This window comes from Nyctibius grandis, chromosome 5 (assembly GCF_013368605.1).
Source record: "Nyctibius grandis isolate bNycGra1 chromosome 5, bNycGra1.pri, whole genome shotgun sequence".
Classification (NCBI taxonomy): Eukaryota; Metazoa; Chordata; class Aves; order Nyctibiiformes; family Nyctibiidae; genus Nyctibius; species Nyctibius grandis.
In genome coordinates this window covers 53,640,147-53,657,328 of record NC_090662.1, presented here as the reverse complement: position 1 = coordinate 53,657,328, position 17,182 = coordinate 53,640,147, and the positions used below count along the sequence as shown (strand labels likewise).

The 17,182-nt window shown below is 41.1% G+C and overlaps 1 long non-coding RNA gene across 2 annotated transcripts in view; it reads left to right on the top strand.

Annotated features, from left to right (window-relative positions):
* The window catches only part of LOC137663470 (uncharacterized), a 111,932-nt gene that overhangs the window by 16,165 nt on the left and 78,585 nt on the right, over window positions 1–17,182 (top strand). For both annotated transcript variants that reach the window (XR_011048189.1, XR_011048188.1), the window contains exon 6: window positions 7,122–7,357. This is a non-coding gene — a long non-coding RNA (uncharacterized lncRNA). The remainder of the gene's footprint in view (window positions 1–7,121; window positions 7,358–17,182) is intronic.

The window sequence follows — 17,182 nt, the reverse complement described above, 5'->3', positions numbered from 1 at the left end:
TACTAATATGCTGGAGAACAAGACTCAGCATGTGCTAGCATTCTCAATTTTCTTTGACATTCATGATTTCTAGCAGTTGCTTTTTTTCTTTTCTTTTTTTTAATGAATATCAGATCTCTGTAATGCCAGCAAGGATGCCCTGTTGCCAGGCAAAAAAGAAAAAAAAAATCCCAGGAGGCAATAAATAGAATTGATATGTTGTGGATTTCTTTTTTAACTCTTTTTACTCTTAAAGTAACTTGAGTAGCATGCAGGGTTTCAGAACAAGATGTGGTGTGTGTTTATTTTGGTAATAGCTGCCATATGCTATTTTTCTTTTTTCTTCAGTCATCTCCTCTCATAAGCGGGGTTGAACACTAACAGAACATAACTCAAAAGAAAGTCACCTTAAATACATTCCATTGTGTTATTATAAACTGATGCAATCAAACTGCTTGACGGCCAGGGTAACTATACCCAAATACATTTTTCGTATAAAATAGCTGTTAAACATAACACAAATGCAGAGCCTTAATGCTAGTTTTCAAAGATGTCTGAAAAGGAGGAGGAGAATAGGAATTTCTTTAATATTGGACTATGCTGTCAGAGTTTCTGAAAGAGTTATGATAATATAATGGTAACCAGCCAGTGCTGTCACTTACTATTAGAAGCCATACATAATGATATACCTCTTGATATATCTTTTTGTGCTGGCTATGTGGTTATCTCCTTGCAAAATGAACATGAATCATGTCTAAGACATGCATATATTTTTCCTCCTTTCTTCTGAAAAAGTGTTGAGGCAGAAACAGTGTAGTACAAAAGCTTCTCCCTGCTGCTGGAGGGCAAAGGCAGTAAAGCTGAGACTGACATGCATTTAGGAGCCTGAATCCCGTTGAAATCAATAGGAATTGGGTGCTTAAGGGCACTTGCAAATGGGGGTCTGACTTCTGGCTAGGCTGCGTAACAATGTTATTGGGAGGAACCATGGATGGGATGGGATCAACCAGCATGTTCTGGGTTCCACTTCCATTCTATTGTTGGTCCTACCCATTGTTTGAACAGTGCTAGTCAGCCCGTGGACCACCATCAGCGATGAGTTTGCTGACAGCTTGTTCTTTCTGACAATCAAGTTGAGCTTTCCATTGACAGTAGTCCACAGCAAAGACTCCTTAGTTTCTGTGTGTTATCTTTCCTTATTTTGATTCCTGATCAGCCACAGATGTCTCAGTGCATGATGTATGCTGTTTCTCATTTTTTAACTTAAAAAGAGAGTTCTTTCTGCAACCAGTAGTGTGCATTTTGCATTTGTATTTGAGAAAGATTCCGAACTTCAGAGAGCTGCTTGTTTCTTTGGTTGTTTTGTTTGTTTTATGTTAGTGTGCAATTAAATCTAGATGTCCCTCTCTCCCCTATTTTTTTTAAAAAAAAAGAAGAAAAGGTTTTAATCCTGAATTTGTGTGGTAGCATGTTTTGTAGCTACAGTTGTTGCAAAGGTGAGGTGACAGGCACTGACTCTGGGTCTTCCTCTGATATTTGTGTCCCATCTTCTGTATGCCCACAGTTCACATGCTCTAAAATTAAATGTAAAATATGCTCAGTGTTTATATCTACTGTCACTACATTGTGCAAACATAGCCATCAATGTCTTCTGAGCTGCAGTCTGCCTTGAAGGGTTTCTTGTGCTGCCCACACAAGAGGTTCTGCAGATGGAAGTTGTAGCAGAAGCTCCCAGACTTTGCCTTTGATCCTGAGGTGGAAACTGGAGATAGAATTTGCTTATTGACAGATAAAAAAAAACAAAACCATTGACAACAGCCTGGATATATTTAAAACAAATTTGTATTATAACGGATATGGATGTATGACAGGTGACATGGAGGCAGTAACTCTTCCAACAGTGCTATTCTGCATGGAGTGTAAGCTCAGGGTTAGGTGATAGGAAGGTGGCTATGCTATTTTGTAGTTTCTTCTCTCCACCTGCAGCACGGCCTCTTGGTGATTGCTTATAAAAGCATCAGAGCTGAAACTGAGTAGAGGATGAAAATCCCAGAAATTCTAAGTAGTGTTTAAGTTTTAGCATTTTGTTAGCCTTGGTTCTCTCGTGGATGCTCGTATCACCAAAGTATTTTTTTGAAAACAATTTCTTGGTGGGGTTACAAGTGTGTATAATATGTTATAGTTTATCTTAAATACATACCTGCACTGCAAAGTAAAATTACACGTTGCTATGATATAATATATTGCTTTCAGAAAGAGGTCAAAAGGGAAAATTTATTGTGGCAGACTAAGTTTCTCATGGCTTAACTGCTTCCCCTCAAATTTCAGTATAATTTGAGTTCATAAGAGCATTAGGTTAGGCAATCAAAATGTGGTATAGTGAATGTCTGGTATCTCTTCATTTTGAAATAGCAGTCTCAGGGTGTCTTGGAAGTTTGGCACAGTTTACACTGAGATAGATATAATTCCCAGGATGCTTCTTTGCATTTTCATATAATTCACTCCTTTGCAATGCCCTTCCAACTGTGATCCATCATTTCCAATAAAACCTAGCCTACTAACAAAAATTTAGTGTCTCAAATAGTTGAGAAGGCAAATTGCCAATTTTGGTGTCTATGTGAGTTCAGAGCACTAATGACAACTACCTGTGACTGTATCTACATTACAGTTAAAGGTGTGACAGCAACATGTATAGATATTGCTTTGCAAATATTGGTCTAGCTAGCCTAGGCAACAGCACTGAAGTTACAAGAGCATTGAATTTGGCTTCAGCTGTACAAATCTGGGCATTATCCCGGTACTATGTGGTAACTGAAGCCTCTGCAGTGCTACTTTGCTTATAGCTAATGAGTTTTGGCATGTCAGCTACAGTCCTACCTTTGACTGCAACTTACAAGTAGCCTGAAACTCACGCTGAAGAAAGAGGAGATACTAATACTAATGAAAAGGATTAATTTGAAGAAACAAAACAGTCAAGTGAAAGAGGTGATGTTGCATCTTAGGACTACTTGCTTGATCTTACGACTGCTTTCTTGACAGGAAGGCACTAACGCAGCATCAGCAGCCAGACCAAGTCTGTCTGGCTTGTGGTCTCAGCTTAACAAAGAAGCTGTGTTTATATGCAGTTCATATAGACCACACAACTATTTTCTTTGTGTTTTAACTGGAGAAGTTCCAACTGACTGGAAATTAGCAAATGTAACGCCCATCTACAAGAAGGGTCGGAAGGACGATCCAGGGAACTATAGGCCTGTCAACCTGACCTCGGTGCCAGGCAAGGTGATGGAACAGATCATCCTGAGTGCCATTACACAGCACATGCAGGACAATCAGGGCATCGGGGCTAGCCAACATGGATTCATGAAAGGCAGGTCCTGCTCGACCAACCTGGTCTCCTTCTATGACAAAGTGACCCACTTAGTAGATGAGGGCAGGGCTGTGGATGTAGTCTATCTAGACTTCAGTAAAGCATTCGACACTGTCTCCCACAGCATCCTCCTAGACAAACTGGCTGCCCGGGGCTTGGATGGGTGGACTCTTCGATGGGTTAAAAACTGGCTGGATGGCCGAGCCCAGAGAGTGGTGGTGAATGGGGCAAAGTCCAACTGGCGACCGGTCACTAGTGGTGTTCCCCAGGGCTCAGTTCTGGGTCCGGCGCTGTTCAATATCTTTATAGATGATCTAGACGTAGGGATTGAGTGCACCCTCAGCAAATTTGCAGATGACACCAAGCTGGGTGGGAGTGTCAATCTGCTGGAAGGTAGGAAGGCCCTACAGAGGGATTTGGACAGGTTAGATAGATGGGCCGAGACCAATGGCATGAGGTTCAACAAGAACAAGTGCCGGGTCTTACACTTTGGCCACAACAACCCCATGCAGCGCTACAGGCTGGGGGAAGAGTGGTTAGAAAGCGGCCCGGTGGAAAGAGACCTGGGGGTGCTGATCGACAGCCGGCTAAACATGAGCCAGCAGTGTGCCCAGGTGGCCAAGAAGGCCAATGGCATCCTGGCCTCTATTAGGAATAGTGTAGCCAGCCAGTCTAGGGAAGTGATCGTCCCTCTGTACTCGGCACTGGTGAGGCCGCATCTTGAGTACTGTGTCCAGTTCTGGGCCCCGCACTTCAAGAAAGATGTTGAGGTGTTGGAGCGAGTCCAGAGGAGGGCGACCAAGCTGGTGAAGGGTCTGGAGGGTCTGACCTACGAGAAAAGGCTGAGGGAGCTGGGGTTGTTTAGCCTGGAGAAGAGGAGGCTCAGAGGTGACCTTATTGCAGTCTACAACTACCTGAAGGGAGGTTGTAGTGGAGTGGGAGTCGGCCTCTTCTCCCGGGCAACTAGCGATAGGACAAGAGGACACAGCCTCAAGCTTCGCCAGGGGAGGTTCAGGTTGGACATTAGGAAGAATTTCTTTTCAGAAAAGGTTATTAGACATTGGAATGGGCTGCCCAGGGAGGTGGTGGAGTCACCATCTCTGGATGTGTTTAAGAAAAGACTGGACATGGCACTTAGTGCCATGGTCTAGTTGACAGGGTGGTGTAAGGGCAACGGTTGGACTCGATGATCCCCGAGGTCTCTTCCAACCTGATTGATTCTGTGATTCTGTGATTCCATCTCCAGACTAAACTAGTGTCACCATGCTTTGTGTCAGCTATTATTATTGTCATTAATGCCACATACATGAATCAGGTTCTAGGAGCTCATGAGATTTAGAAAAAATCCACACATACCCAACTTCTCTTTGTTTCCCAAGGTTTTGACTCACTGGAGGTTCAGATTTTTAAGCTTTTCTTTAGAAGCATGAGCTCCATTATAAATCCCTTTTAAAAAGGCCAATGCCCTCATGCTTCCAAGAACAACTTAAGAATCTGCGTTTGATTCCCCTCAGCTGGCTAGTCTCTTATTTCTTCCCTGAGTACGCTAGCCTCTAGACAGCCACATAAAAGGTGGGGGATGCCACCTTCTGCTTTGGTAATGCTTCTAAGTGAAGTATGTGTTATACCCAGTGTTTTAATCTGGTCTTGATGTGGCACTTTTACTACAAGCCTGTCTATCGGGTTGATCAGCAGACAAAGCGCAGGCCTGATTGATAGCTTGTGATCAGTAGGCATGAGGTGGGCCCTTGAAATGCTCAGCTAAACCAAGATCTTGGCATGCAGAGTAGTAGAATGTCTGGCACTCGGCAAACTTCACTGGTGAGAGTTAAAGCACTAATGACTTTTCAGGTGGCAGAGCTTTGAAAGCAGATTTGTATTTATAAATACAAATGTTACTCAGAGCAGAGCCAGTTGGTATGAGGTGACAAGTTACTGTGCCTCAATAGGTCTGTGTGCTCTGTGCTCTTAGTATGTGGCAGGCACAAGTAATTTGAGTGAGCATACTCCGTAGTGAAGGGAGCTGAGCTGCTGTGACATTGCATTTTTTTTGTTGACTTGCACAGCCAATTACTGTAGGTCAGCTGAGGTGTGATACTTGATTAGCTTCCAGCAATTCATTTGAACCTTTGAGCCTTGAGACACCTAAAAATCTCTGTGGATGTGGCACTAATGATGTAGAAGCAACTTATTGGAAAGTTCTTTCATCTACTAGTTGATCAGGGAAGACACTTAAGCCTACATTTGTATGAGAGGGGAGCAGCTGGCAGGGCATTTTTCCACACTGCTTTGGAACTTGCACTTCCCCCAATACCAAAATAGTTCTGGGACATGCTGCAGTGGCCCACTTGTTTTTCTTAGCAGTAAGGGCTTGGGAGGATTCTGGTGGAAGATTGTAAATAGATCTTTTCAGCTGTTGGGCTATGTTTATTATCAAGTAAAAAGGAGCTACTGCTTTAGTATATCTTTATAACTGACACTCTAAAAATATAATCTCAAGCAAAGGGTAAGCATCCATTTCTTTAGAGTGACTGTATTCGCATGGAGTACCAATGAAAAATCATACACGAGAAAGGAGGGAAATCCATTTTGCTGAGAGCTAGCAGAATGTGTAGCAGTGTATATATATCAAGATACTGAAGATAAGATTTGCTAATGAATTTAGGGTAAGTTCTCAGTGAACTGATATTTACTCTGTAATTTTAGCTACAGTGAGTCTACCTAATATTGGATTGCCGTTTGCTTCCTTCCTGTTAACATACATAATCACTCTAAGTAACAAAATATTTGAGGGTGGAATTGTGGTTACAAAAGACAGAAAATGGGAATTATTTTTTCAGCCTATTTTAGTTCTGTAGACTTTATTACTTTCAGACAAAAAAAATCACCTCCCACCACTCTTCACGTCGTGTATTCACTCCAATAAATGGAAGATAGGAGGAATGATAGTGATAGGGGTTTGAAAATAGGCTTTCACATATTAATGGCTGTAATGGCACAATAAATGTCAGAACAGAAACAGTGTCTTATTGAAAACTATGTAACTACAAATATGAGTAAAGAGCACAAAACTGCCAGTGGATTGCTCAGTATGAGAGTAATTTCTCCCACTTTGTTCTATAACTCTCTTACCTCACTCTCCTTCAAAATTTTAGGGGAGGTGGGCAGAAAAATGTAATATTACAAGGATGTCCTAACTCTATATAGAAGATGGTGAGCTTGTATCTCATGAACAAATATATCTCAAGCTTCAAGATGCCATGGGATCATATTTCATTTACATCATAAGTTATAAGTGATCTCTGCATTAGCTTTTCTCCTCCTTCCATCGCCTTCTACCTTCCAAAGTTCTTCTAAATAGATTACATCTCTTTAGAATTATAGTTGCTTTGCTAATGGCTATTTTTGGCTTATCAAATGACCTGCTCTACTGCTGAAGCTCTGTTTCAGTGTCTTCTCTAATTTAGAATCTTACCTAGAATGGAAATTTCAAAGCCACGAAGTCCCGTTTTCATAAATGACTGATGAGCCTAAGTCACTTCTGCTACTTTTGAAAATTTTAACCCAGACTATTTTTTTTTAATATTTACAGAGAACTAGGTACAAACAGAGAACAAGTTTGAAAAATTTTCTCATAGGCATGATTTAAAATGCAGGTTTACTGTTTGTTTAAGGAAAACCAAACTCACCTACTCTCTGCTGAGTAGTTTGGTATCTGCTGGACTAACTTGAACCAGATCTTGTCATGGCTAAGTTCTTTCTACTTCTAACTTAGGACATCTTACAGAGGCTGCTGAAGATTTCCTGAGAAAAGCAGTTTGCAGCATTAGAGAATGCACATGAGTGGAAATACAACCATAATAAAAAGACTTCAATTGATTTTTGCCTGGAAGCAAGATCTTAATGAAATGGCTGCACCTGGCATGACATAGCCCTATGATTGTGACGAGGATGCAGAAGGGTGCCTCACATCTGTTACTCACAGTATTATGGACTGTAAGCACAGTGCAGGTAAGCACTCGAGTGTTCTACTGTATTAATTTCTCCCATTTAGTCTGGCATGAGTAATCAAATGATGTTGCCTACAAAGAGTGAGGAAAACGTTTACAATAGACAAAACAGAGAGGAAGGCATTAATATTTTTTTTGAGGAATAATGTGTAGTATTCTGCTCTTCCATATTCATGAAGGATGAATTAAAACTGGAACAGGTGCAAGAAGAGGCTATGAGGGTGATCACAGGAATGGACAGCATATTGTAAGAGCTCGTAAAAGCTTTGTTTTCATGCACTAAATAAGCCCACATCTCTACAAATATATGGGAGGGGAAAATATACTTAGGCTGAAAAACAATGTGGGGATAAGAACATATGGGTGTGAACTAGGCTAAAATAAATTAGAGTTAGGCTTTCAAAACCACCTAACCTTCAAGTAGGAGATGTGAGAATGGGAGCCCTAACTTCATTTAGGACTGATTAGTTTAAGAAAGCAAAACTTTAACATTGAGAAGATGACAACCTGGAGATTGAGGTGATTCTTTTCCATCCTGTTCCCATGTAGCTTTTACAAGGAGAAATGGTAACGAAAACGTTAGCAGTGTCTCTGTTTTAGAATTCACAGAATGGTTGAGGTTGGAAGGAACCTCTAGGGATTGCCTAATCCAACCCTTGCTCAAGCAGGGTTAGCTAGAGCAGGTTGCTTAGGGCCATGCCCAGCTGTGTTTTGAATATGTTCAAGGATGGAGACTCCACAACCTCTTTTGGCAACCTGGTCCATGGTTTGATCACCCTCACAGAGTAAAAAAATGGTTTTGTGTTCAAATTTCTCGTGTTTTAATTTGCGCCCATAGCTTCTTACTCTGTCACTGGCCACTACTGAGAAGAGTCTGTCTCTCTCTTCTTTGTTCCCTCCTATCTGGTATTTATACACATGGATAGAATTCCCCTGAGCCTTTTCTTCTCTGGGCTGAACAGTTGCAGCTCTTAGCCTCTCATGTCAGATGCTCCAGCCTTTTAATCATCTAAGTTGCCCTTTGCTGGACTCACTCCAGTAAATCTCTGCCTTGCAGTGGGGAGCCCAGCAGTGGACCCAGCACTCCAACTGTGTATCACCAGGGCTGAACAGAGGGGAAGGATCACCTGCCTTGACCTGTTGGCAGTGCTGTTCCTAATGCAGCCCAGGAGGCTCTTGGCCTTCCTTGCTGCAAGGGCCCATTGCTAGCTCATGGTCAACATGTTGGTTGCAAAGACCCTAAAGTCCTTCTCTGCAGAGCTGCTTTCTACCCGGTCAGCCCCCAGCCCATACTGGAGCCTGGGATTATTCATGCCCAGGTGCAGGACTCGCATTTCCCGTTGTTGAAATTCATGAGGCTTTTCTCTGCCCATTTCTCCTTCCTGTTGAGGTCCCTCTGGAAAGCAGTGCACCCATCTGGTGTATTAGCCACTCCATCCAGTTTTGTATTATCTGTGAACTTGCTGAGGGTGTGCTTTGTCCCTTCATACAAGCCATTAATGAGAGTGTTAGACTGTACTGGCCCCAGTATTGACCCCTGGGGTACACCACCAGTGACTTGCCCTCAGCTGGACTTTGTGCCACTGTTCACAACCCTGCCGGCCTGGCTGTTCTTGTTTTCAGTCCACCTCACTGTCCACTGATCTAACCTGTACATTGTCAGCTTGGCTATGAGGATGTTAAACAGAGACAGTGTCAAAGGCCTTACTAAAGTTAAGATTGCAAAGAGTTTCAATAAATTCCCAAGAAATGACTGTTAATAGCACTTAGACAAAGTGGAATAACATAAGGAAAGTAGTGAGGGTAGGAGAGATGTGGCAACCAGAAATAAAACCATGGTAAAGATAAAAGTAGAGATCCTTACATTTTTCAGAGCAAGAACTGAACAGACTGATTCCACAAATTATCTAGTGTACTTTGCACAACAGCTTGTAGACCAACAGCTGTTGCCTTTAAAGTTGTTGATATGGAAATATATATAGAATAGAATTCATTAATAAAATTATGTATTACAGTTAGAGCAAATTACCTTTAGTATATACAAAAAGTTGATCACTGTTACTGGCATTAGGCTGTTTGCAGCCGTTGAGTGTGGTGAAAAATAAAAAAATCACGCTCTTTTTCCAGCTTTTTTTTGTATGCTGTCAATGCTGCCATTTGCGCCATAAAATAATGCTCTATCTGTTCAGTGGACAAAGCTGACTTTTGGAAACAGGATTCCTGGGTATTTAAATTACAGGAAGACAAATCGCATGATAAGAGGGAATGATTGTAGTGAGGTCAAAGGGAGTAGACCAATAATGCAGAGTAGTATTTAATTCTGCAAGCAGTTCAAAAACAGCCTTAGGGTATGAGTGTCCTGTACTCCTGTATTAACTGTGATCTACTGATGACACTAAAGTCAGATTTCCAGGTTTAAGTGTTTGAGCATACATTTATGCCTGTATGAAGAAGCAATAATGATGGTATTCTAAGAGAACACCAAATAAAGCAGTATCATAATCAAAGACAATGTAATTATTCTACAAAAAGCATATTTCATCCTTTTCTGTCAGAAATGATGTGGATCAAAGTTAGCAGATGATCCGAACTTTTAAAGTTTTACCGAAGTGTTTTAATTAAAAAGCAAAATAGAGCTTGGCTTTTTAGAGAACCTAGTGCTGCCAGTTTCAAATGCCATACTACAAGGCGTGAACAGATGTTAACAACACTGTTCATCTTTCCGAAGCAAAATTAAAGAAGCACAGCTGTATGCAGTATGCCATTTTAAAACAGGCTTTCTGTATAATATGAACAATGTTTCGAGCTTCCTCCATTATATTTTAAGAAGAACAGCTTCTCAAATGACTTTATAAGTGTTTTTTTAACGTGCAGTTTTAGTGAAGTTTACATAGATACTCTTTTTAAAGCTAGAAAACAATTTTAGTAGTTCTCAGATATACAAACTATTCTTTAGTAAAAATAGGTCTTTCCAGCTGAGGTACTTAATGCTGGAAGAAAAGCCAGTCTCAGACACTCCTTCTAAGAAAAGGAAAAAAATGCTTGCAAATCCAGTTCAGGCTGTTCAGATGCTCAAATTGTGTCATCCTGGGCTTGATGTCTTGAGGCCTAAACAGGCTTTTCGTTGACAGCGGTGCAGATATTTATTATGACATGCTTGTTCTCTGAAAAGCTTAAAACAAGAGGGGAAGCCTGTAGACTCTGAGAAAGCTTGCAGTCTACACTCACAGAATAGCACATAAAACATTTATTACACCAGAGTTAGCCCTTAGCCTGTCTCAGTCACCAGAGGCATAAAGGAGAGGTGATAGCACACCATCGCTGCCCCAGAAATGCCTCTAATTAAGGAAAAAAAAGAGATAATTACCAAAAAAGATAAGATTAGCTTTGATTATCAAAGTTCATATAACAAGAGCTGTCTACTCAAGGCAATGCTAATAGGGCTTACAGTTTCTGCATGTACTATTCAGCAGGAAAATATCCACCAAGATTTACCCAAGCCATCACTATGCTCCCAGCCCCAGGCCAGAAAACATGCTGAAGGAATACCACACTAGTTGTTTCAATCTCATCTTAACATGCATCTGCTTGGTTTGTGCTCTAAATAGTATTTCAGAGGAGGTGGAGCTCTAAAGTAACGTTAACCCCAAGAAGTCTCCAATATATCCTTCTCCCATCCATCCTATGTTACCTATTTGGAGTTTAATAAGACCGTAATGGGAAAACTATTTCCTGCAGCCAAAAGAACAGTTATAGGTAACATCTGATTTAATATACTAGTCATTGCTAAACATTTAAGTGATAAAATGTTTATTTTTTGTGTGTTATGTACCACAGGGATACTATTTTTTAAATTGATCTGATTTAGTTCTACTCTACTGAGTCATTCTGTTAATTCTTTAGTTTGAACTACCTGTTTTAAAGCAATAAGCTCAATAAACAAAAATACGTGAATTCAAAAGTGAACTCATGTGTTACCCAGCTAGCCTATAGCTAGACCTGGCTGGAGTGTGGTCCTAGCATTTATCCTAAAATCTGAGACGGTGTCCTAGAAATACTGGTTAGAGTGGTGATTTTCAGAACTGACCTGTTGGTGGGGCATAGGTAAAAATGATGAACAGCAAGTATTGCAAAAAGATTTGTCTGTAATGATTACCTGAAAATGTCTTTTGGAGTACTGAGATTTAAAAGGGCTGTAGACCAGATTCTCTCTGGCATAGGTGGATATCAGAATTACCTCCTCACAACAGTGTTAAAGTGGGAAGAATAAGTAGGTGGGAAGAATATCCATCTCTGTTGATCTAAACAACACAAAACTTGAATAGCTACATTTTTCAACCAGAACACCAAAGCTCAAAGGTTTGAAGAGTCAGGGCAGGCTTACATTGTACTTACTTTGATGGTATTTTTATGTGCTTCATATGACTGTGTAGTAACTGCTTTGTAAAGGAAAATTATTCCAGTGAATGTGCAAGTATTACTGAGTATGTGTGCATCTCTAACAGATCTCTTAAAAGATGGATGTCTTAACTCATGACAGGATGAGCCAATCCTGTAACCATTAAAGTAAAAAGCAAAACTCTCACTAACTTGTAAAATGAGGCGGTTAAAGAGGATTTCTGAAAGGCTTTAAATGATAAACATGATTCAATTTACATTTTAAGTATAATATTTCCATAAGCATATTTGCTAATTACCTAGGGCCTTTGCAAGTGTTTGCCTAATAATCTGTACAAACATTTAAAAGAAGGATGTTGAATAATAGGAATAGAAAGCTTTCTTCAAAATGCTAGTTTGGTACAACTTGAAACTTGGAGAGAAACTTGAAGTTTGTTTTCTTATGCTGATGCCTCTCAAAGAACTAAGACCTGCAGAAGGCAAATGGTATTTTGTGTATTTCCTTATTAAGTTTGAATTATCCCTTTAAAAATTAGAATATATTTTCCAGGAATTACTTCATCTTTCAGGGCTACAGAGTATATTGTTATCATCAGAAAGTTAATATGTGTAAATGGTCTCTCTAGGCAGTTTGGTGATGAACACTTAGTGTTTCCTCACCAGTTATTGAATGGCTTCAAGGCAAACATGAGGTTCACCCTAGTTTTTGACAAACTTGCTACCCTAGGAAATCCACCTCATTTTTAGCCTCAGCCAGTGCACCATGGAAATACGTTCTTTCAGATTTTCTCCTAAAATAGGCAGAATTTCTTTTGCCGCATTTTGAAAATGGATTTCTGAAACATCTCGGTGCCTTATAGGTTGTAGACTGTAGTTTCTCTAAGTCAGCAGTTGTTTTCATGTCTTTTTTTTCTCCTAATGATCTTGATCAACTTGATTTAATTACTGATGGGATGTAAATCAGAACAGATTTGGGAAGGCGAACAGATTTTCCTAGCTTTAGGATCCTGAACAGAGAACATCTAAGTGGAGTTCACTGCAGAGGGGATCATCAACCATAACTCAGCTGGACAGAACCATTTCACTATTGAATATGTCTGTCCAGTAGCAATTTTACAGGATACCAGTAGCTCTCATAAATCTGTAGTAATGCTAATTGTAAATACTGTATAGTGTTTACCACAGAGTGGCTTTGCTCATGTGGCTTCCAAGGTCAAATTTTCTGTGACATAGTTAAAACATTTCTGGTGGACGTGTCGCAGTTTAACCCCAGCCAGCAACTAAGCCCCACGCAGCCGCTCGCTCACTTCCTCCCCTGGTGGGTTGGGGGAGAGAATCGGAAGGGTAAAAGTGAGAAAACTCGTGGGTTGAGATAAAGACGGTTTGACAGGTAAAGCAAAAGCCATTCGCACAAGGAAAGCAAAACAAGGAGTTCATTCGCTACTTCACATGGGCAGGCAGGTGTTCAGCCATCTCCAGGAAAGCAGGGCTCCATCACATGTAACGATTACTTGTGAAGACAATCACCATCACTCTGAACATCCCCCCTTCCTTCTTCTTCCTCCAGGTTTATATGCTGAGCATGATGTCATGGTATAGAATATCCCTTTGATCAGTTGGGGTCAGCTGTGTCCCCTCCCAACTTGTGCACCCCCATCCCACTCGCTGGTGGGGTGATGTGAGAAGCAGAAAAGGCCTTGATGCTGTGTAAGCACTGCTCAGCAATAACGAAATCATCTCTGCATTATCAACACTGTCCTCAGCACAAACCCAAAACATAGCCCCATACCAACCACCATGAAGAAAGTTAACTCTGTCCCAGCAAAAACCAGCACAGGACATCACGGAACTTTTTGCATTTTTGCTTGTATCCTAGTATAGGCATAAGAAGTGGGATCTAGAATAGTTATTTTCTTATTTCTTTTTACATGCAAACCCCATTGCTACCTTAAGACAGACATTGGCTCTTCTGTTATTTCAACAGAGCCCACATTTTAGTCTAGATATATATCATCACAATATTTGAGTGCTGTCCTTTGGGTAATCTGCCTAACCAACTGTCCTGTACTTGATCTCTCTCATCCTCTCCTGAGGGTTTGAAGATGATCTGCTAGAGTGTTTCATTGGACAGAAGGTTTGGGTTTTTTGTTTGTTTTGCTGTAGATGTCTTGCTATGAATATGTTAAAGAAGGTGTGGCCAAAATTGTTACAGGTTCATCAACGTACAGTAGTTTCTGTAGGGAGGATTCCAGGGTAACTGTAGCTTCCTGGTGCTGACTTGTTGGTTTGACAGCAATTACATCTTCTTCTCTCCCATATCTTTCCATTAATAAAGTGCCTCTTAATAAATTAAAATTTAAAGTACTTTCTAATGTTTAGCTTTTCTCTTGAAGACAGAAGCAGCTGAAGACACAAAACATTTCTGATAAATGTTAAGCATTAAATGTTGTGGGAAAATGGCAAATCAGATGCCTCATCTGAACCTTTTATGTGGTTCAGCATCAGATTGTGCTTAGGTTATTCGCTTTCTTTTTCATTGGATAGACTTTCAAACCCTCCAGAAAAGATAAATCAAAATCACATTCCCACAAAGTTCCTCATTCATTGGATTAGTAAAGAGCAACAAAAACATATTTTCAGAGAACTTTCAAATACCCTGATTCACCACTTAGTTTTCCAGCAAGTTAGTTTTATCGTTGGGACTGCAAGAGGCAAAATCCTAGTGTGAAACATAAACAATGACTTACCATTTTTGGTAGCACATTATATGTCCTTTTGATTTGTACTGATGCACAGCCTGTAAACTACTTCAGGATGGTGTCTGCTGGGTGTACGTGCTGGAGTAGTAAGCCTGTAATGTCTGTAGCATCATATGAAACCTCACAGACTCCTCAAGTAAGTCCACATTTATGGATTTTAACATCTCTTTAGGCACTCCCAGATATTTGCAGCCTTGTATTGACATGGTTCAGTACAGATGATGGTGTAAATTGACATGTTGACTAGTATTGACTAGTGACTAAAAACAGTTATGAAGATAACCGGTGTCACCTTGTTGGTTGCAAAATGTTAATCCATCCATTTAATACTGGAATCTGACAGTCTGAAAGACAGTGGAAATCCGCAGCCTTTTCTGCATGAAGAGATCTAACTGGCAAACAGGCTGTTGGCATAGTGCAGGTAGCGAGTTCTTTTGGCAGAATGCATTCACATTTGGCTGCTTCTGTTGGCAATGTATTTCTTCATGGCTTCAGATTGTATTGGCAAAATATATGTAGCAAGTAAAAGGATCTTTGTAACTGTCTGTAATGCTGTGCAGTACTAGTCTTGAAGCCAAATGTGCTAACTATTCAGTGTGCACTTGTTAGGGTGTTGTAACTGCTGAATCTGGGGACACAGAAAAATAGCTGATTCTCCAGCGGGAAAAATATTGCATAGCACTGGAGTTTTAAAGCTCATTCAAGAGAGTCCTTACTGCTATATGGATAGGCTGTGCACCTGGCTAATTCAGTTGTCTGTGCAGATAAGATGGTTCCTTGTCCTTAGGACAGCTGTGTCATTGCTTGCTGTGAAGGGTGATGGGGTTTGTGGGCAGTCTGAGGTGTCTATGTGTAGAGCCAACTATATTAACGTGCAGTTATTTGGCATGCAACTAGGTGAGGCTGCTTTTGAATATTGAATACTGAGCAAGTATCCAAGAACTGAGGGAGCTGTGCATTAAAGCCACAGAAAATACTTCCTCAAGGCTGTATTTAGTATTCTCCCCACCTTTTCCCTTTCCCATCATAGAATCATAAAATTATTTAGGTTGGAAGGGACCTCTGGAAGGTCACCTAGTTCAATGCCTTGCACAAAGCAGGTTCAACAGGATCAGGTTTCTCAGAGCTCTGTCTGCTTGAGTCTTGACCACCTTCAAGGACATAGATTCTACAGCCTCTCTGGGCAACCAGTTTTTTGACTACTTTCTTATGTCTACTTGGAATTTCCCATGTTCAGCTTGTGTCTGTTGCCTCTTGTTCTGTTGCTGTGCATTTCTGAGAAGAGTCTGGCTCCATCTTCCTTGTGTCCTCTGATGAGGTAGTTGTAGACAGCAATAAGGTCTTCTCTAAGTCCTCTCTTCTAAAGAATGGACAAACCCAGTTATTCCATCCTCTCTATGTACATCATGTGCTTCAGCTCCCAATCAACTTGGTACCTTTCAGCTGGACTCACTCCAGCACGTCAATGTCTTTCTTGTGATGGGGAGCCCTGAACTGAACACGGTACAGCAAAGCTGTACTGATAAGTGGAGTGATCCTGCCTGTTGTAGGATGGACAAGACTTTGTTGTATAAGCAGAGACAAGATGCCCAGAATGACTGAACACCAAAAAATAACAATGTTTAATGAGAAGTCTGGTTTTCTACAGGTGAAGTGGCTCTGATGGTGAATGGCATGTGTTGTATACTACATAACTTCTGAAACTATCATGTCCCTTGTGGGCTTGTTCAGGTGGAGAAATAAGGTGTTTGTACTGACTGTTGAAGTCAGAGATATGCCAGTTCCATCTGCCATATGTCCCAATTCTTTGAGGGAGCATGAAAGAGAGCATTGTGATGGTACGCACTAACCAGACAGTGATTGTTTTTGTTATCACACATGCAGAAATTGTTTTAGCAATTAATTTGGGGGAATTTCCATCTAATACAAAATAACATAAAGCTGGATTTTCAGAAAATAGACCTTTATCAAGCTTAACTTACAATATGGGCAGTGCAAAGTGCTGGCCTTGGCATCTGTAGCTGCTTCTGAGTAGGAAGATTCATAGCAGATGTTCTCCTCCATTGGTGTTCAATACTTCAAACCCCCATTTTCAAGAAGGGAAAAAAGGAAGACACGAGGAACTACAGGCCAGTCAGTCTCACCTCTGTGCCTGGCAAGATCATGGAGCAGATCCTCCTGGAAACTATACTGAGGCACACGGAAATCAGGGAGGTGATTGGTGACAGCCAACATGGCTTCACTAAGGGCAAATCGTGCCTGACAAATTTGGTGGCCTTCTGTGACGGGGTTACAGCACTGGTGGATAGGGGAAGAGCAACTGATCTAATCTACCTGGACTTGTGCAAAACATTTGACACTGTCCCGCACGACGTCCTTGTCTCTAAATTGGAGAGACATGGACTTGAAGGATGGACCACTTGGTGGATAAAGAATTGGCTGGATGGTCGCACTCAAAGAGTTATGGTCAATGGCTCGATGTCCAAGTGGACACCAGTGACGAGTGGCATTCCTCAGGGGTCGGAATTGGGACTGGTCCTGTTTAACTGTCGGTGACATGGACAGTGGGATTGAGTGCCCCCTTAGCAAGTTTGCTGACAACACCAAGCTGTGCGGTGTGGTCGCCACGCTGGAGGGAAGGGATGCCATCCAGAGGGACCTTGACAGGC